Here is a 21967-nt window from a genome sequence, read left to right on the forward strand (position 1 = left end):
TGTCCAGGGAGTACTCGCGGGCCACGACTCGGGTCCGGGCCCAATTTGAGGCGGCCCGAGTCGGGGCACGAGAGTCCTTCTTAGACTCCTTCGTGTAACGCGATCTCCAATTTATACACGAACATTGCAATTTTATTGTCCAAGGGCATAATCGTCACTCCGTGATTCACCGATACCCTAGGCGCTAGGGAGTCGGAAACTCCTCGATCCATGGACGGAAAAGGGCTACCCGTTCGGGCAGGAGTCTCATTCGCACGGCCCATTCCGTCCATTTTCGGTGTTTTCATCTTCCTATCGTAGGTTCAGTGGGGAGCATTCTATTTCAGTTACAAAATACAAAGATCCGGACTAATCATACATTCGGCCTAATCAAACACTAGATAATGGATAGGTGGAATGATAGATTCCAATCTAGAGTCAAAACACGAGTTTGGCTAATTCGGTGAAACCGCAGTGACACTTAACTGAATAAGAATCATAAAAAAAATACACACATGTAATTGGCTTAGAACCGTATCTTAGCCCACCCTCTATGTCTGCCTAGGTTAGATGCATTGTTTGCCAATCAACCCCGGTTAATAACTGATTAAATCACGTACATTCGACTTAATACACCACTTGTCTATATTCTTGCTTTTGATGATTTATTGCGGTTCGGGCCCGAACCCATAGGTCACGTGTTGCATGGGGTCCAACGCCCCAAATCACCGAACACGAGGTCCAACGCCTCTTAACTCACCGAGCGCATGCAACCCGAGTGCGGAATGGGATCTAGCCTCGATTCACCGTCACACTCCGAATACGGCCTATGTGGAAGGCGGATTTGGATTGAGCACGTGAAACGTGTCTAGATATCACCCGGGAGCTCGATCGATCCAACGGTTACAGTGGAAACAAGTCGTTTTTCTGCAAATAGTCGGTTCGATCGGACCCGACCCCCGGCTCTTCGAGCCCGCGTTGCCTTAATTCGTTTACCGGTCATTCAAAACACACGGTGAGCCGGAGCGGAATATTGGACCAATGCAAACCGATCGGGATCCATTTACTTATTCAGTTGTACTTTGTAATTATTCTAGAGAACATCGCGAGGATTTTATTTGTATAATCATTCACTTGTAAGGATCCCCGATCGGTGGGCGAGAGGTCCGAGTGTCGAATCGGTCGAGTTGGACTATTATCACCAAGAGATGAGTAAGCTCAAATACTCGCGGTCTCGGTTCGCGCAGGGAATCGACCATCACGGTTCGATGAACTGTAACGCTAAGATAGTGAACCGATTCCTCGATGCACAAGCCTACTCATCTTTCGGACTCTTGGCCCAACTTGATCACTTCAACGAATTTACGGTGTCAAAACGGGCGAGTCGAGCGCAACTCTAAATCACGCGGTAAATAAACAAAATGGCAAGCCTAGCAAGCTAGAGTACCAAAAGGGCGTGCGGGATATAGGCCCGCACGTAATAGGACCCCCGAATTCGGAATTTCCGGTTCCGTACGACCATTGCCTTAGCATTTAGGTGTACTCCGTACCCCTAGACCCGGGTAACTTGCCGGCCCTCGACCCTCGGGTCGTAAAATGGCAAGTGGCGACTCCTTCTCACGTGCGTCCGTCGCGCGTCCCCGGGAAGGTGGACACTCCCATGCCGCGTTTGCTTAGGCGCGCGCATGCGTGCCCCGACAAGATTAAATTCGGGTCCGCACAGGCTGTGAAGCCTGATGTCCGGAATTGACGGCGCCAATAGTTGCGTCTGTGCTTCTCTTGGACGTTCCAACAGTCTGCTTCTTCGATGTCTCTCCATCATTCTTCCTCGATAAGCCTTCAATTCTCCCAAGCTTAACACCCATGTCAAGCTTCTTTCATGCCTCGATCAGATCCGAGAAGGAGGAGGTATGAGGCAGGAGATGTGAGTAGTATGCACCCCTGAGCATGGTGTGAAATAGCTGAACTTGTTGTCGCTCAGTGATTGGAGGAATGTGCTTTGCCGCTTTTCCCCTCCACTCCGTTGCATATACTTCGAAAGCTTGACCCTCTCTCATCTCTATCTTGCTGAGATCGAGAAGAGTAGGGGGTGTCTTCGCACAAAATCGATACTGGTCGAGAAACTTCGGAGACAGAACTGTCCATGTAGGGACGTCGCCGGCTTTCAGGGTCATAAACCAATCTAGCGCTGATCCCGTAAGACTGTCTTGGAAAGTCTGAATGACGAATTCCTCGTAATCCCAGTATGAGAGCATTTTTCTCTAATAGTGACGGAGATGATGCCGAGGGTCTTTGGTCCCGTCGTATCTCTTGAAATATGGAATTTTGATCTTAGGGGGCAGCCGCATGCCTGGGAAGAGATTCCAGTTACTGTCACCGAAATCGAAACGGGAGTTGCCTACTTGGAGGACCCGAATGGTTTCCTCCATTCTCTTTATTCTCCTCTCCTGTTCATTCTCCGCTTCGGGAGGAATGTTTGTCGGTAGAGCTGGAGGGGTAGCCTGAGTAGGCGTGCCCGGTTCAGTGGGAGGAATGTTTAGAGGTGGTGGAGCAGGGTAAGAAAAGCTTATTTGGAGTTGTGGAGCTTGGAAAGGAAATTGGTCTGCAGTGGGAACAGGAGCCTGTGCAATCGTGACCGGAGGAACTATCGGTGGTGGCACAGTATAGATTGGAGGATGCATTGACACGGTTAGTGGTAGCAGTGTATGCATAGTCGAATCCGCAGATAAGAGAGTCGCTGGTGGCAGCGAAACTGCTGTTGGAGCAGGTGGTGGCGGTAGAGGATCATTGATCGGATGGACCGTCAGTGTATACGCCATTACTAAGAAAGATGCATCTTCAATCTCCGAAACAAAGGTTGGAGGGACTGCTGGATTTGGATCGACAATTGGCCTGTGCTCTGGAGGCGGAGTAAAGCTCGATGAAGCCTGATTCTGATTCCTAAGCATAGCCATGAGCTCTGTCATGTTGGTGGCCATGTTGGTCGCCAAGTGGTTCACCATTCCTTCTAGCGCTGTAAAACGTGCGGGATTGACAAGGTTGGACGCCGTCTGTGCTGTTGGTGGAGAATGTCCGATAGGGACGCCTGAATGCGCTGTAGATATGTCCGCGGGTATTGGAGGTGATGTAACTTGCGTTAGTGGTGTTTGAGAATGTGTCAGCGTTGGTGGAGTATCCTGTTCATGAATGGCGGGTTGTTGATCTTTTGCCATCCTTACTCGTGCACGAGTCGGATATCGATGGGACGCCAGTTGTTATCACCTGTATGTATAAATATGTAAGTGCGATTGCAGTATGTTGACAAAATTTTAACATGTAAATGACTAAGTGTTATAAATGCATAGCTTCGAAAACACTAATGTCATTACATCAGTTCGATTTACGTTCCATAATTTATAAAGATAGTCTGTTTAAAAGAAAGGAACATAAACATAAAACCGACATCCTACTACGCCCGATAGCTGAGTGGGCGTTGCATAGGTCTGAGTAGGATAAAAAGACGTCGTAGACTGCTAAACCTAAGGATGGGAGACCTTGCGCTTTTTCGTCGGCGCTCGGTCCAATGTAGCGCTCAAACGAGCTATCTCCCTATCTTGGTTCGCTACGCGTGAGCGAGTCTGAGCTAGCTCCCTCTGAAGCTCTCTGTGGTCAGTGAGCTCTGAACGTGTATTCACAAGCTCGCAGCAGAGTCGATCTCGCTCCTCACTGATGGATTGCAACTCCGTGCGCATGGCCCCTTGGATGGAACTCTCTGAGGTCTGGAATGTCTGCTTGTGGTGCCTGCGGAATTCGTGACGTGCGTAGCCGACGAACAGGTGCGAGCCCGTGCGGATGGAGCTGAGCCACATATGCTGCAGTAGCTGAGAAAGCTCGCTCATCATCAGTGGGATGCTCCGAGAAGTAAAGTTCCTGAACGATGCGAGTGTCCCACAAGCGTCGAACTTCCCCAACCTGTAGAAACCTGTCTGGAAGTGAAGCTGTCGTGTCTGCCCACATGAAGCGGTATGGAATGCGATCCGCCTCTGCAGGGATATCCTGTAGATCACCGAGTTGTCTGATGACACAAGCTGAAAAGATGAGTGTGCTCCCTAAATGACTGATTAAAGGGAGTCCTGTGACCGAAGGACATCCAATGGTCATGGGACCGCCGGGGATTCCAACGAGCAGCCCATAGAAACTGTGCCGGAGTGAGACTTTCCATAACCTGCTTCCAATCGGTGTAATAACGGTCGGAAGGTCGAAACACCTGAAGTAGACGAGCGATGAGTGAACGCTCGTTGGTGATATAGGAAAAAGGATGGGATGAGTAGAACGGCCTAATGTGTGCAAGAAGCCAAATCTGCAGTAGATGCGGAGCTCCTCTCATTCTACCACGTCGAACCTCTCGTACATAGTCAAGAGACCGAATGGTCTCAGCCAAGACGGCTTCCACATAGCTATGGCCTCCTACCACTTGGAGGATGACTTGGGCAAGCGCCCCATCTATGAGGTTCGACGAGTACGGGAACAGAATAGTCCCGAAGATGAGCAAGAGGAACCCGTGACAGGCGTCAAGCTGATACGATTCTCCCCTGGCATTGAGAGAATGAATATGTATGAAGTCTATGAGCCATGCGGTCCTAATGCTATGCTCCCATCCATACCGAAGTTCATGGAATTTCTTCGTCGCGAAGATCTAAAAGAATGGCTAGTCTACTCTGTATTGTGGCAAACTGGTTGGGCACCACGATGTCGCGAGTCGGCATGGGCCGCTGGATTAGTGCCGCATATTCTTCTACTGTAGGAACTAGCTCTGTCCCCTGAAAGCTGAATATTGCCTGCTGAGTGTCCCAAAAACTTATAGTTGTTCTGAGCAAGGTCCAGTCAATGGGGGAATCAGCAAGTAGTGGCAAGTCTCCTACGATGAGTCGGAGAAATGTGCGGTCAACAGGGAGAAATGTTCTCCAAAGGCGCATGATGTCCGCTGCCGGTGTGACGATGACATCGAGCCTAAGATAGGGATGCGAGCGATCCATCCTTATCTAAATGGAGAGAATGTCGGTTCAATGTTTAAAACCAAATCGATGCAGTGTCCTAGGTTGTTTTGAAAACATGCGAGCAGTGCATAAAAGTAAAGTATAACTATATCTGTTACAATGTATATCGCTCATTGTAGAAAAACAAAAAAAGGCCCGCCTAAAAGAAAACTAGGGGTCGACTCAAAGACCGAACTTTGGGTCGGTTGACGGCATGAAGGTTTATTTTGGTCCAGCATGACGGTCCCTGTTTATGCATGGTTTTAGTGTTCTACTGGGAAAACCACTAACTAGGGATGGGGGCTCCCGATTCAAGGGGATCAATTCCTTGAAATCGAGCGAGGATCTTTGGGGGCTGGATCGGCGGCAAAGCCGACTCGATCCGTTCCCTTACTCAGAACCTCTGACTAACTTAGCTTCCTAGATCGGTGCCCGTGGGATTTCAGGCATTTGGTACTTAAACCTGCTAGGATGATGCAATGCAAGTGCAGAAAAGTAAATGTGCGTAAAATAAATGTGCGAAAAGCGAAAAATAAACATGCAAGCAAAGCAAACGGATCGAGCCTGAACCCACTAAGTAACTCCCCAGTGGAGTCGCCAAGCTGTATAGACCCGAATGTGGACTCTCATCGGGGCCCGCATCGCGCTTTTAGATCGCGCGGCTTGGGAGTGTCCACCTTCCCGTGGGGACGCGTGACGGACATGCATGAGAGAAGGAGTCGCCACTTATCATTTTACGACCCAAAAGTCGAGGGCGGATAAGTTACCCGGGGTCTAGGGGTACGGAACACCTAGTTTATTGTTAAGGCATTGGCCTGTGCGGAACCAGAAAGTTCATGTTCGGGGGTTCATGTTATGTGTGGGCCTATATCCCGCACGCCATTTCAGTACTCTGGTTTGCTAGGCTTGCATGTTTTATTATTTACCGCGTGGATTAAGTTGCACTCGGCTCGCACGTTTTGACACTGGAGATTCGGTAAACTAAAAGATGTTGGTGGATAAGCCGAGAGAGAAGTAAACCCGTGTGTTAGGGAATTGGTTCACAATCTTGCGTTACAGTTCATCGAACCATGGAGGTTGAATCCCCGCGTGAACCAGAACCGTGAGTTCTTGGGATTACTTTTCTTTGGGCAAGCATTAGACCGATTTGATTAATTCGACTCTCGGACCGTTCGCTTACCGACTGGAATTCTTACAGAATAAAAGTCCTTACAATGCTCTTGAAAACAATAAATACAAATTACAAATGGCCGAATTCCAGTCGACTCGCGTTCAGTTATTATTCCGCTTTAACTCACCGTGAGTTTAGGGAAACACCGAAAAACTGAAATTCAATGCACGCTCTCACTGAATAGGGTGTTGGACCCTGTGAGTGTTGATTAGGGCGTTGGACCCTGTGATCGATGATTAGGGTGTTGAACCCTAATATCATTCGGCCTAGGGATCAGTTTCGACCCGCATGATAAACAGGTGCAGAAAGGTAACACGCAACATGTTAATAATAGACAAAGTGTTTGTTACTGTCAAATGTACGTGTCTTAGCAAGTTTATTGACCCAGAGGTGTTTTTGCAAGCAAATGCCATATGCTAAGCAAAGAATAATCCAAAACATTTTACATTCGGCTTTGTTTTGAGAACTTGACAAAGAGAGTCAAATCTCGTGTATGTGGATTGTTTTTACAATGATTCGGTGTTGTGACACTGAATTACCACTGAATTGATCCAAACTTGTATTTTGACTCTAGATTTGGAACCTAGAGCTCCACCTAACCATTTTCTAACATTTGGTTAAGTCGAGTGAAATGATTAGTCAGGTAATTGTAATTTTGATACAGAATACCCAACTGACATCTTAAACGATACTAAGATGACGCCAAATCACAAAATGATGTTCTTGCCCTTGATTTAAAAATTTGTTTACAGAAAAGGGAAACAACACAATACAGATTTGAAAGTATGAGGGTTTTGAAAAGGGCATTAACACCATTTTGTAATTCGTTGATGCGAGTTACAAATTCATGTCCTGTTCGTGCAAACTTATTTAAATTGAATGAATTAATCGTCTGAGCATCCCGATTAACCCGTTCGTGGAATTAATGCTCAAGGTTATTGCCGAATGCATTAGTTGTGAAAACGACTCGTGATTCGATAACCGAGATGGTTTCACAAGGATTGAGGATAATTTGGTCAAATAACCAAAGATACCCTCAAAACCGAATGAACCTAAATAAGTCATCGATATTCGAATCCATGCATGTTTTGCTTGAAAGACATTTCATGTGAGGTTCTTGATGTAAAGAAGCTTGTAAATTGCACAGGATCCGAGAACGGACTTAAAACGGGAGGAGGAAGTCTCATGGAACCCGAATAACTCCATGAGACTCTCGGCCAATTCTCATTGAAGAAAGCCGAGAGGTCTCATGGCCCGTATTAGGTTCCATGAGGTTTTCACGTCTTGTTTTAAATAATTTCTCGCATGCTCAAACAACAAACACGATAAATGACACGTTTTTGACAAAAGTCGGTATTGTCATGATTTGTTTAACGCATTCACACATGGAAGCATGCACAAACATGTTATTTACGGAATCGATAAAACAATACCGACTTCATTCATGTAAGAAAACACGAGAAAACTCGGGAATCGAGCTTGGATTGGGCTAAGAAGGCCGATCTTAACCCGAGGAAAGCAAGCCAAGCCTCGGTCACCTCCTCTTGAGGCAAACTCGAGAGCTCTTTTGCTTTTTTCGAGTCGGGATGGTTTTCCGAGTGACGATCCAAACGTTTCCCGACATGTTAGCACGTTAATCGAGGATTAACATGCATGGCATAATGTGAAAATGCATAAAAATATAAACTTGCATATGGAATATGTCATATACTCCATATCACTCCATAGCCATGCAAAAATATAAAATGCCCTAAGTCCTCTAAGTCGAGAATGTTTTACCTAGCCTCGGGATACGAGGAAAGAGTCGGGGAAGTGTTCGAGAGCCGAGTGACTCGGTTGAACGCTTGGAAGAGTGCTCGGGTGCAAAGGATGCACGTTCGGCAAGGATGGGCGAGCTAAAGAACGTCAAGCACGCGGGCAGGGCACACTGGCGCTCGGCAAGCGGCACCCGAGAGCACGGTCTTCGCTCGAAATGAATAAATCAACCTGAAATGATGAGCAAATGACTTCAAACCAAAAATATAAATTCATAAATGAACTCCTTGGGTCCAAAACATGTGGTCCATGGAGTTTGAGAATTTTTGAACTTAAGTCGGAATGATGAACATCGGCTTCCGACTTAAGAAACTCAAAGCTTTCTTTGGGTTTTCTTCGGTTTTTCTCGCTTGGTTTTGAAGTGTTGAAGCTCGCTAGTTTTGGCTATGGAGTTGAGAGCTTTTCTTGAGGGAGAAAGCTTGGAGAGAGTGTGCAAGAAGAGAAGTGATTAACTTAATCACTTTTGACAATTTATAGGCAAATCTAATGACACAATTAGTGAAACAAAGCATCATTAGTGGGCATGCTTAGGGGGGGCGGTTTGATTAGGGAAATATCTAGCCCTATCCTCTTCCATTTGCATTAATGAAGAAGAGATCAAAGCATTAATGGGCATTGAAGAAGAGTTGGAGTGTTGTCTTCAAACTCCTTGGATTTTTTGGGCTAAGAGTGAGCAAGAGTGGAAGAGGATAAGGCTTGGCAAATTTCGGCCATCCTTAGGCAAACCGTGGGGTCCCACAGCCGAATAGGAAAAATCGGGAAAAAGCTCGGGTCTCAATTGGTCGCGTATTCGAAGTTCGTAGTTTGAATTGAACGTTGAATTGTCGATATACGTGAGGAAGCGGATTTAATGAGTCCGAGATCGGCATTTTCCGTGAGAAATTGCCAAATGACTGTATGAGGCTCGGAAGCTAGTTTTGCTCCTTTTATCCACTTCTGACAGCATATCTTGTATCTGCATCCCACGTCGGTCATTTTGACATAAATTGTCAAATTACGTGGGCACTTGACCTTTAAGCCGGTGTGCGCACCCGAATTTCATCTCGTCGGGGCACGCATGCGCGGAGCCTATGCAACGCGGCTCGGGAGTGTCCACCTTCCCGGGGGCGCGCGACGGACATGCGTGAGAAGGAGTCGCCACTTACTGTTTACGACCCGTAGGTCGAGGGCCGTTGAGTCGCCCGGGTCTAGGGGTACAAGGTACACCTAAATGCTAAAGCCATGGTCATACGGAAGCGGAAATTTCAAATTCGGGGGTTCTATTACGTGCGAGCCTATATCCTGCACGCCCTTTCGGTACTCTAGTTTGCTAGGCTTGCTGTTTTGTTTATTTACTGCGTGATTTAGGGTCGCACTTGACTCGCCCGTTTTGACACCGTAAAGTCGATGAATTGATCAATTTGGTCCAAGAATCCGAAAGATGAGTAGGCTTGTGCGTCGAGGAATCGGTTCACTATCTTAGCGTTACAGTTCGTTGAACCGTTGATGGTCGATTCCCTCGCGAACCGAGACCACGAGTATTCAAGCTTACACCTCTCTTGGTAACAATAGACCAACTTGACCGGTTCAACACTCGGACCTCTCCCTCGCCAATCGGGGATCCTTACAAATGAATGAATAGATGTACAAATAAGATCCTTACAATGTACACACGAATAATTACAAAGTACAACTGAATAAAGTAAATGGATCCCGTTCGGTTTGCATTGCACCAATATTCCACTCCGGCTCACCGTGTGTTTTGAATGACCGATAAATAAATTAAGGCAACGCGGGCTCAAAGAGCCGGGGGTCGGGTCCGATCGAACCGACGGTTTGCAAGAGAACCAATTAATTCCTACTGTAACCGTTGGACCAATCGAGCTCCCAGGTGATATCTAAACACGTTTCATACATTCAATCCAAATTGCCTTCCATATAGGCCATATTTGGAGTGTGATGGTGACTCGAGGCTAGATCCTATTCTGCACTCGGGTTGCACGCGCTCAGTGGGTTATGAGGCGTTGGACCTCGTGTTCGGTGATTTGGGGCGTTGGACCCCGTGTAACACGTAACCTATGGGCTCGGACCCGAACCGCAACAAATTAGCAAGAGTAAATGGAAAGCCGAAGAAAACTGATGAAACTGATGAAAAAACAGGCAATAACTGACAAGTATAGTTAATACAGATAAGTTGTGTATTAAGTCGAGTGTACGTGACTTAATCAGTTATTAACCGGGGTTAATTAGCAAACAATGTATTTAACCTAGGCAAACAAAGAAGTGGGCTGGGGTAGGGTTCTAGGCCAATTACATGTGTGAATTTGTTTTAAAGCTCTTATTCAGTGAGATGTCACTGCGGTTTCACCGAATTAGCCAAACTCGTATTTTGACTCTAAACTGGAATCTAGCGTTCCGCCTACCGTTATCTAATGTTTGCTTAAGTCAAATGCGTGATTAGTCCAATTCTTCATGTTTTGTAACAAAAATAAAATGTTCACCACTGAATCTACGATAGGAAGATAGAAACGCCGAAAGTGAATGGAGTGGGCCGTGCGAATGAAACTCGCACCCGAACGGGTTGCCCTTTCCCGCCCATAGATCGAGGTGTTTTCAACTCCCTAACGTCTAGGCTATCGATGAATCACGGAATGACGGTCATGCCCTTGGATAATAAAACGTGTGATGTTCGTATGCAAATTAGAGATCGAGTCACGCGATGAGGTCTAAGAAGGACTCGCGCGTCTCGACTCGAGCCGCCTCAAATTGGGCCCGGACTCGAGTCATATCACATGAGTACTCGCCAGACACCGATTCTATTCGTGTTAAGCGTCCCGGTGCTTTGAAATTGTGAGTTTTTAAAGAAAAGAGCATTTCTACCGTTCCGTGAACCATCGATGCGTTTACGAATTAATAATCAATTTATCCAATGTTTTGGTCCGAGTGATTTAATTAGCCGAATGATACGTCCCATTTCTCCCATTCGTGAAATTATTCGGTGACGGTGATCTTGTGTTATGAGTATTATGGATTGAACGAGTGATTGTCCGAAACCAACGTACCTAATAAGTAATTAACATGTAGTCGACAATTAAAAGGAAGCGTAATTACGAACAATTCCAAGGATCAACTTCGGAATGATGAAGAGGCCAACCGAAACTCAAAAGAGGTCACGAAGAAGTCGGCCATCCCCTAAGGATAATTGGCCGAATACTTCTTGACCCGATTCGAGTTTCGGTGGGTCTCTTGTGTCATTCCTAATCGTTCCTTGCATACATCAAGTAACATACACGTGAGAATAACATACATTCCATTAAGCCAATATCAACATGATCTCGATTTACACAGATAAACACGTAAGACACTCAAAACACCATATTTAAGGAATCAACAAAACGACATTGACACATTAATCGGTAAACTTGGAAGTGAATCACGGGAAACGCGTGGCCTCACGAAATGAAGAGCTCCAAGGCTTCGGGTGGGTCAAGGAACCTCACGGCCCCCATTGCAAGGAAGATGGCCGTAGGTTCCTTGACACAACCGACCCCCCTAAGGTCTCTCCCTCCTAGATTCCGAGCCTTTCCCGTCGTGCAATCACATTTCAATCACGATTAGAGACAATAAGGTGTAGGGAGCAATGAGCTTCGGGGGCGAAAGAGCTCCCCGTGCGTCCGTGAGGGACAAGGGGACTCTCGACCATCCCTTCGGGAGGCATGGCCGTGAGTTCCCGTGACCCCTACGGACCACAAGGGCCTCTCCAACCTCGAAATAGGTCGTCTCCCACTATGGCATGCATGTTCATACAACGTTCGGATGTAGTAAAGAAAACAAGACACGTAACAATGCATGGGGTTGCATGGGGAGCACGGATCTAAAAGAAAAGAAAAAAAACGAATAACTTTCATGCTTTTCGGTTTATAAATCACAGTAACACTTCATAACAAACAAGCATCAAGGATCCTAGCTTCTCTAAGTCGTAGAGGGATGTTACCTAGCCTCGACACACGAGGGAAAGAATCGGGGAAGTGGCCTTGGGAGTCGCAAGACTCGCTGGTCGTGACGGGCAGTGAGCACCCGTAAGGCAGCGACAGCGGCAGCTTGGAGAAAATGGAGTCGGAACGCTAGCTCCGACCACGACACGGTGCAAGATCAGGCTCCTTGGGCTCCTAAGGGACAGATCTAGGCGTTCGTGGAAGGTCCCGAACGTGCCAAGGCCTAGACAAACCCAAAATAGTGAGAGAAGACCCGGTAAAAATCAATGAACCCGGTAAAGAGAAAACGGATGAAACGGAGGTTGTGCACAGTGCTATGGCTCTCGGACCGTGACCACCTCTTCACGGGGGAGAGTGAGGGCTATGAGGGACCCTTTTGAACGTGATGGCACGACTCGTCAAAGTCGTGGGAGGGAATGGCACGTTGTTGAAGCTCGGATGCACCCGAGGGACGTTCTTGAGACCCGACTCTCTTCATGGCTGGAACATGATGTTGAAGGCTTCAAACCGAAAATCAAAGCCCAAAAATGGACTTAGGGGGTGGGAAATATGTAGGCTAGGAAGTTTGGAGATGTTTGGCTTGAGTCGGGTCGGGCGGTGCTCGGAATACCGGGTGGTTTTCCGTCGATTTTGGCCGGTTTTGGCCTTGGGATGGGCTGAGCGAGGATGAGGGGATGGGCTGGAGGTTGAGAGCTTTCTAGAGAGAAGTTGGCTTGAGAGAGAGTGGAATTGAAGAAGTGATTAGAGTTAATGATGCAAGGGAACTTATAGGAGGCTCTAACGATGCAATTAAGCAAAGTTAAGTGGGGTTAGGGCATGCTTAGGGGGCTGCCGAATTTTCAAAGAGATTAGGGAGGGGAAATGGTCACTTAGAGTGTGGGGGAAGCAAAGGAAAAGTGATGGGAAGTGATGGGAAGTGATGGATGGGAGATAGGTGTAAGAAGATATTTGAATTTGTGTGGAGGGGGGAGTTCTTGGGTGTTGGAGCCACCGGCCTTGGGTTCTAGCCGTGGCTAGGTGCAGCTGAGCCACGGCTTGGGGTTGAGCCGTGGCTTGGAGGCTTAGCCTAGTTGAGCTGTGGGTCCCGTTTGACTAGGAGAAAAGCCGGGAGAAGCTCGAGGCTCGATTGATCGCAAGTCCGATCCCTAGGGTCCGATTAATTGATAGATTTGGAATACTTGCATGAAGAGGATTTGAATGAGCCTAATATCGCCATATGTCATGTGAACGAATGTTCGGACGACTCGGCGCCTCGAGAGCCGGTTTTGTCCCGTTTGGGCATTCATAGTGGAATTAACCGTCCCCGTTCTCCAATTGCTCCTTTGTGCATTGTAGTGTTCGTCTCGGTGAGCCTTTTGCCCTGTGCGGGATTGTTGGATCGTCGTCCTCTACCGAAGATCATTGGCCAAAGGTGACCTAAGGATCCGCGATTGAGGTCATCTTAGAGTTTCCTAAATGCCCTGAGGTGTTTGAATACCGCTGTGGTCTCTATTTGCCATGAATATGCCCCGAAGACTCGCTGAGAGGCGTTTGTGACCACTAAAATGTCCCTCGGGAAGCCAAGTCAAGTTCCGAAAGGTCATCTGAGACTTGTTCCATGATCCCGGTGGTCCCTGTATGCGTGCAGACCCGTTTTCGGTTGCCGTTTACTTGCCCGTGGATCGAGCGTCCGAAAGCCCTATCGGAAAGGCGCCTGTGAGAGTTCGGTGGCGCCCCGGCTTAAACATGAGACTTCTGACATGTGCTTGGAGGCGCCGTTGGTCACTTTGGCACCGAAGGGGATTTTTAGAGTCCCATATTGGGCACCTTTCGATGCTTCGGTGATTCGGTGATGAATAGTGCCACAATGCCAATCTCTATTGCTTCGGGGCTCGTCGTCTGTTTACTCTTCTGATTGTCCTCTCGCGCTCTCCTAGCGGGCCCTGCTTTTCTCTTGTTATTCATGACTCTGTGCCCGCACGTTCGCCTCCGATTTTCCGATCGTGAATAGTATCCCGAGCTTTAGTCGGATGTCCTCTGTCGGAGCCGGTGGACCAAAATGGGGTGCTGACAGCTTGCCCCTCTTTGGTTGCGTGCTCGATTAGAGGAGGTAACTAAAGATCATGAGAAACACCCCCTTTTTGGTCCCGGCGACCGTTCTAGTACCGTTCCCCTATGGCTGCTCGCACTCTGCTTGGATACATCGGGATATTGTGCCTGAAACAAAAATTTGCAGATTGGAAGAACCCAAAAATAGGAATTTAAACCGGGAAAGACCCGAAAACAGGAATTTAAACCGGGATGGACCCGGAACAGGAATTTAAACCGGGATGGACCCAAAAACAGGAATTTAAACCAGGATGGACCCGAAGACAGGAATTTAAACTGTGATGGACCCGAAGACAGGAACTTAAACCGAGATGGACCCGAAGACAAGAATTTAAACCGGGATGGACCCCGAAACAGAAATTTAAACCGGGATGGACCTCGAAACAGGAATTTAAACCGGGATGGACCCCAATAGGAATTTAAACCGGGATGGACCCGAAACAGAAATTTTAAACCGGGATGGACCCGAACAGGAATTTAAACCTGGATGGATCCGAAACAGAAATTTAAATCGGGATGGACCCGAAAATAGGAATTTAAACCGGGATGGTCCCGAAGACAGGAATTTAAACTGGGATGGTCCCGAAGACAGGAACTTAAATCGGGATGGACCCGAAACAGGAATTTAAACCGAAATGGACCCGAAACAGGAATTTAAACCGGGATGGACTCGAAGACAGGAATTTAAACCGGGATGGACCCGAAGACAGGAACTTAAATCGGGATGGACCCGAAACAGGAATTTAAACCGGGATGGACCCGAACAAAGGAATTTAAATCGGGATGGACCCGAAACAGGAATTTAAACCGGGATGGACCCCAATAGGAATTTAAACCGAGATGGACCCGAAACAGGAATTTAAATCGAGATGGACCCCAACAGGAATTTAAACCGGGATGGACCCGAAACAGGAATTTTAAACCGGGACGGACATGAACAGGAATTTAGACCGGGATAGACCCGAACAGGAATTTAAACCGGGATGGACCCGAATAGGAATTTAAACCGGGATGGACCCAAATAGGAATTTAAACCGAGATGGACCCGAAAACTGGAATTTAAATCGGCATGGACCCGAAAACTGGAATTTAAACCGGGATGGACCCGAAACAAGAATTTAAACCGGGATGGACCCGAAATAGGAATTTAAACCGGTGTGCGCACCCGAATTTAATCTCATCGGGGCACGCATGCGCAAAGCCTATGCAACGCGGCTTGGGAGTGTCCACCTTCTCAAGGATGCGCGACGGACGCACGTGAGAAGGAGTCGCCACTTGCCATTTTACGACCCGAAGGTCGAGGGCCAGCAAGTTACCCGGGTCTAGGGGTACGAGGTACACCTAGATGCTAAGGCAATGGTCGTACGGAACCAGAAATTTCGAATTCAGGGGTTCTATTACATGCGGGCCTATATCCCGCACGCCCTTTCGGTACTCTAGCTTACTAGGCTTGCCATTTTGTTTATTTATCGCGTGATTTAGAGTTGCACTCAACTCGCCCGTTTTGACACCGTAAATTCGATGAATTGATCAAGTTGGGCCAAGAGTCCGAAAGATGAGTAGGCTTGTGCATCGAGGAGTCGGTTCACTATCTTAGCGTTACAGTTCATCGAACCATGATGGTCGATTCCCTGCGTGAACCGAAACCACGAGTATCCAAGCTTACTCACCCTTTGGTGGCGATAGACCAACTTAACCGATCTGGCACTCGGACCTCTCGCTCACCGATCGGGGATCCTTACAAGTAGATGAATGAACATACAAATAGAATTCTCATAATGTTCTCTCGAACAATTACAAAGTATAACCGAATAAGTAAATGGATCCCGATCGGTTTGCATTGGGCCACTATTTCGCTCCGGCTCACCGTGTATTTTGAATAACCGATAAGTGAATTAAGGCAACGCGGGCTCAAGGAGCCGGGGGTCGGGTCCGATCGATCCAACGGTTTACAGGAGAATCGGTTGATTCCCACCGTAACCGTTGGGTCGATCGAGCTCCTGGGTGATATCTAGATCCGTTTCACACGCCCAATCCAAATTGCCTTCCACATAGGCCATGTTCAGAGTGTAACGGTGAATCGAGGCTAAATCCCATTCCGCACTCGGGTTGCGCGCGCTCGATGAATTAGGAGGCGTTGGACCTCGTGTTCGGTGGTTTGGGGCATTGGACCCCGTGTAACACGTAACCTATGGGCTCGGGCCCGAATTGCGACAAATCAGCAAAAGCAAGAATAAAATAGAAGAAAACTGATAAAACTGATGAAATACAGACAACAACTGATAAGTATCGGTGAATACAGACGAGTTGTGTATTAGGCCGAATGTACGTGATTTAATCAGTTATTAACCGAGGTTGATTAGCAAGCAATGTATCTAACCTAGGCAAACATAGATGGTGGATTAGAATAGGGTTCTAAGCCAATTACATGTGTGTGTTTGTTTTAAGACTCTTATTCAGTGAGGTGACACTGCGGTTTCACCGAATTAGCCAAACTCGTGTTTTGACTCTAGATTGGAATCTATCATTCCGCTTATCCATTATCTAATGTTTAATTAAGCCAACTGTATGATTAATCCAGTTTTTCGTGTTTTGTAACTGAAATAAAATGTTCACCACCGAATCTACGATAGGAAGATAGAAACACCGAAAGTGAACGGAATGGGCCGTGCGAATGAAACTCGCACCCGAACGGGTTGCCCTTTTCTTTCATAGATCGAAGTGTTTCCAACTCCCTAACGCCTAGGGTATCGGTGAATCACGGAATGACGATTATGCCCTTGGATGATAAAATTGCAATGTTCGTGTATAAATTGGAGATCGCGTCACACGAAGAAGTCCAAGAAGGACTCGCGCGTCTTGACTCGAGCCGCCTCAAATCGGGCCCGGACTCGAGTCATAGCACGCGAGTACTCGTTAGACGTCTATTCTATTCGTGTTACGTGTCTCGGTGTTTTGAAATTGTGAGCTTTAAATGGAAAAGGGCATTCTCACCGTTCCGTAAATCATTGATGCGTTTATGAATTAATAATCAATTTGCCCAACTGTTTAGTCCAAGTGTTTTAATTAGCCGAATGATACGTCCCGTTTGACCCGTTTGTGGGATTGGTTTAATGATTGAGACCTCAAACCTCAATTGTTATGGATCAATGAAATGATTGTTCGATATTAACGTATCTAGCATATGAATTAACATGAAACCAACGATTAAATGAAAATTGTGATTACAATCAATTCCAAGAATCGGTTTTGACCGTTTCTTGCATGCATAAAACATCAAACACGATGATAACGTACATTTTTTACATAGCCGGTGCCGCCATGATCTTAAGAACGCAATTAATCTTACAAACAAGCACAAACACGATATTTAGAGGAATCGATAAAACGGCACCGACTCATGGAAAGCAAAAATGTAAAAACTCGGGAAACGACTTGAGTCGGGGAAAGGAGGCCATCCATGGCCCGAGGAAGCCAAGAGGGGCTCTCGGCCACCTCCCTTGGGGTGAGGCCGAGAGGTTCCTTTGGCTTGCTCGAGCCAACGAGGTCTCCTCGACTCCGATTCAAACTATTTCCCGACATGCTAGCACTACATACGATGAATACATGCATAATACGATGTAAAAGACACATAAAAACATGAACTTGCATGCGAATCGGTCATGGACCTCCTTATCTCCCCACAAACGCAAAGAAAACGTAAAAGTCCTAACTTCTCTAAGTCGGGAATGATACCTATCCCCGGGATGCGGGAAAAGTCGAGGAAAGTCGGAAAACGGCTTCGGGAAGTCGATTCTGCCCCCTGGAACGAACAGACCCGAGTCAGTGAAGTCGGGTCGGCGACAGACCCGACTGGCAGTCCGGCTTGTCGGGGCTGTACCGGTTGATCGGGATGGAATTTTCGCGCGGGGCCAGTTGCGTTGGATTCCCAAGAGACTAAGGATCGCGCCTGTGGTGGTTTCGGAAGGAGAGCATGCGTAGATTTTCCGGAAATCAAAAACAAAATCGGGTTAGTAAAAAAAAGACAGATCCAGTCGGGACAAACAGACCCGACTGGCACCCGGCAAAGAAAAGGCTCTACAGGAGGCTCCTGGTGGTCTTTTGATGCAAAGTCAGTGGCATTGGACTTCTAACTGAGTGAGGAGCACGGTGATAGGTGGCTCGTAGTGAGATTCAATCCGAGCTGACCTGTACGTTCCTGCGAAGTTCGGGTTAGAAAAGACGACCAGAGGAACAAACCCGACTGGCACCCGATGAAGAAACGACTCTACGGGAGGCTCCCGGTGGTCTTTTGGTGCAAGATCGGTGGCATTGGACTCCTAACTGACTGAGGATCATGCCTGCAGTGGTTTTGTGAAGATTAGACATGTCGATTTTCCTGAGAGATGCAAAGAAAACCGGTAAAAACTGGAAAAAAATCTGTGAAGGGAGAAAAGAGAGAAATGGCGGTGGTGCGCGGTTGAGCGGCTCTCGGCACGTGACCACCTCGTCACGGGGGAGAGTGAGGGTCATGAGGAACCCTTAGAAAGTGATGGCACGACTCGCCATGGTCGTGGGAAGGAGTGGCGTCGAAGAAGCCCGGAATGCACCCGTGAAACCTGATTCTGCTCAACTCTGGAACGCGAGGCTGAAGGGTTCAAATGCAAAAACTAAGCTCGGAAATGGACTTAGGAGGTCGAAAACATGTGGGATATGAAGTTTGGTTGAGTTTGCTTAAGTTTAGAGGGAAGAACTCGCATAGAAACCGGGAAAACGCTTAAGGGACTGTTTCTGGACAGAGCTGGAACGAGGTGCTGGGAGCTTCAAATGAAAAATATAATGTCAGAAATGGACTTAGGAGGTCGAAAACATGTGGGATATGAAGTTTGGTTGAGTTTGCTTAAGTCGAGAGGGAAGAACTCGCATAGAAACCGGGAAAACGCTTAAGGGACTGTTTCTGGACAGAGCTGGAACGAGGTGCTGGGAGCTTCAAATGAAAAATATAAGGTCGGAAATGGACTTAGGAGGTCGAAAACATGTGGGATATGAAGTTTGGTTGAAGTCGGCTAAGGTTGGGTGGCGGTCGCCGGAAAACGGGATTGGTTTGGCCTTGTTTTGCCCGGTTTCTGGGCTGGGGAGGGGCTGCACGAATTCTGAAATTTGCTGAACTTTAAGAGGGCTTGGAGAGGGTTTCTTAGAGTGAGAAGGCTAGAGAGATGATGGGAGTTGAGTTGTGATTAAGTTAATGATGCAATGGGCTTATAAAGGAAGACTTAATGGCTTGTTTAGTGAAAACTAAGTGCAATTAATAGGTGCTTAGGGATTCCGAATTTTGGATGGAAGATTAGGGTGAGGAAGTTGTCTTGAAAAGTTGATGGGAGGTGATGGATAGAAGAAGAAAAGTGATGGGGTGTAAGAGATATTTTGAAATGGGTGGTGGAGGCTCATTTGGCTTGTCTTTAGAGGAGAGCCATGGCTCGCGGCTTGGCTCGGCTCGGCTCAGCTTGACTTGGCTAGCTCAAGGGTCCCACTTGATTAGGAAGAAAGCCGGAAGAAGCTCGGGGCTTGATTGATCACGCATTCGATTTTCGTGGTTCGCTTGAACGACGAATTATCGATGTACGCGCGAATGCGATTTTAATGAGCCTAATATTGACATGCTTCGTGTAAGTAAATGCTCGGGTAGCCGGGGACTCAAAAGCCGGTTTCGCTCCGTTTGGATGATCAGAGTGAAGTTGTCCGTTTCTGTTGCTCGTTCGTGCCTCTGCGTGCTGTACTGCTCGTGTCGGCGTGCTTTGTGCTTTGGGCAGAACGGTTTTCTTGTTGGCCTCGGTTGGAGATCGATATCCGGAGGCGTCCTAAGAATCCTCGAATGGGGCTTTCTCAGTGTTTCCCGAGTGTTCTGATGTGTTCAGAGACCACTGTGATCTCCGTTTGTCAAAAACGAGTCCCGAAGGCTTGTCGGGAGGCATTCGTGACCATTGAAATGTCACTCGGGAGATCGGTATGACTTGCTTGGTCAGAACCGAAATGATTTCCTAGCCCCTGGGGGTTGTTGGGAGTGGATGGTGCGAAGCTCGGACGTCAACATTTCCTCAAGTGAGCTCTAAGTGCAAGATTCCGCTTGAAAGGGGCCCTTTTGTTGCCGAAATAGTACTCGAGAAACCTAAATGGTTTGTGCAATGCGATCAGGGTTCGTTTTCCCAGGCCTTGAGGTCCTCGGGATTGGTTGGCGCGGATTTCGTGCACTGACGGTTCATTTAAAGGGTCTCTAGCCACGTTTCTGTGCAAAAAGGGACTTTTTCTCCAGGTCGGGATCCACTCGGGAGACCAAGACGAACTCCGAAAGGCAGTCTAAAACTTGTTCCTTGGTCCTGGTGGTCCTTGGGTATGTGCAGGCTTGTTTTCAGGAGCCGTTTATCTGTTCGTGAATCGGGCCTCTCAGGGGCCCCGTTAGGAAGGCGTCTGTGAATGTTCGGGAGTGCCCTGGCTTAAGCAGGGTGCTTCTGAAGTGTGCCCGGATGTGCCATTGGTCATTTTGGCACCAAAAGGGATTTTTAGAGTCCCATATTATGCACCTTTTGGTGCTTCGGTGACTAGGTGATGAATAGTACCATAGTGCCAGCTCCGTCGTTTTCGGGATTCTTTGTTCGGTCGCTCTTCTGACTGCTCTCTTTCGCCTTTCCCAGTGGACCGTGCTCTTCTCCTATTGTTCATGACTCCGTGCCCGCCTATTTTCCTCTGATCGCCGGATGATGAATAGTGTCCCGAGCTTTGGTCGGGAATTCTCGTGTGGGAAGCTGGTGGGCCAAAATGGGGTGCTGACAACCGGGATGGACCCGAAACAGAAATTTAATCCGGGATGGACCCGAAACGGGAATTTAAACCTGGATGGACCCGAAAACAGGAATTTAAACCGGGATGGACCCGAAAAAGGAATTTAAACCTGGATAGACCCGAAAACAGGAATTTAAACCCGGATGGACCCGAACAGGAATTTAAACCGGGATGGACCCGAATACAGGAATTTAAGCCGGGATGGACCCGAAAACAAGAATTCAAACCGGGATGGACCCGAACAGGAATTGAGACCAGGATGGACCCGAACAGGAATTTAAACCGGGATGGTCCCGAAACAAGAATTTTAAACCGGGATGGAACCGAAACAGGAATTTAAACCAGGATGGACCTGAACAGGAATTTAAACCGGGATGGACCCGAAACAGGAATTTAAACCGGGATGGACCCGAAAAGGAATTTAAACCGGGATGGACCCGAAAATAGGAATTTAAACCGAGATGGACCCGAAAACAGGAATTGAAACCGGGATGGACTCGAAACAAGAATTTAAACCGGGATAGACCCGAGCAGGAATTTAAATCGGGATGGACCCGAACAGGAATTGAAACCGAGATGGACCCGAAACAGGAATTTTAAACCGGGATGGACACGAAACAGGAATTTTAACCGGGATGGACCCGAACAGGAATTTAAACCTGGATGGACTCGAAACAGGAATTTTAAACCGGGATGGACCCGAAACAGGAATTTTAAACCGGGATGGACCCCATACAGAAATTTAAACCGGGATGGACCCGAACAGGAATTTAAACCGGGATGAACCCGAAATAGGAATTTTAAACCGGGATGGACCCGAAACAGGAATTTAATTCGGGATGGACCCGAAAACAGGAATGTAAACCGGGATGGACCCGAAACAGGAATTTAAACCGGGATGGACCCGGACAGGAATTTAAACCGGGATGGACCCGAACAGGAATTTAAACAGGGATGGACCCGAACAGGAATTGAAAGAGGAGAATCTTCAGAGTAGCACTCCAGGCACTCAGTTGCATCGCAATCAGTTGGCAAGTAACGAAGCATTCTGCAACAACATTGATAGCAGCACGGACAAGCTCAGTGATGGAAGAATCACAATAATTTCT

Source organism: Punica granatum, chromosome 2, assembly GCF_007655135.1.
Source record: "Punica granatum isolate Tunisia-2019 chromosome 2, ASM765513v2, whole genome shotgun sequence".
Lineage (NCBI taxonomy): Eukaryota > Viridiplantae > Streptophyta > Magnoliopsida > Myrtales > Lythraceae > Punica > Punica granatum.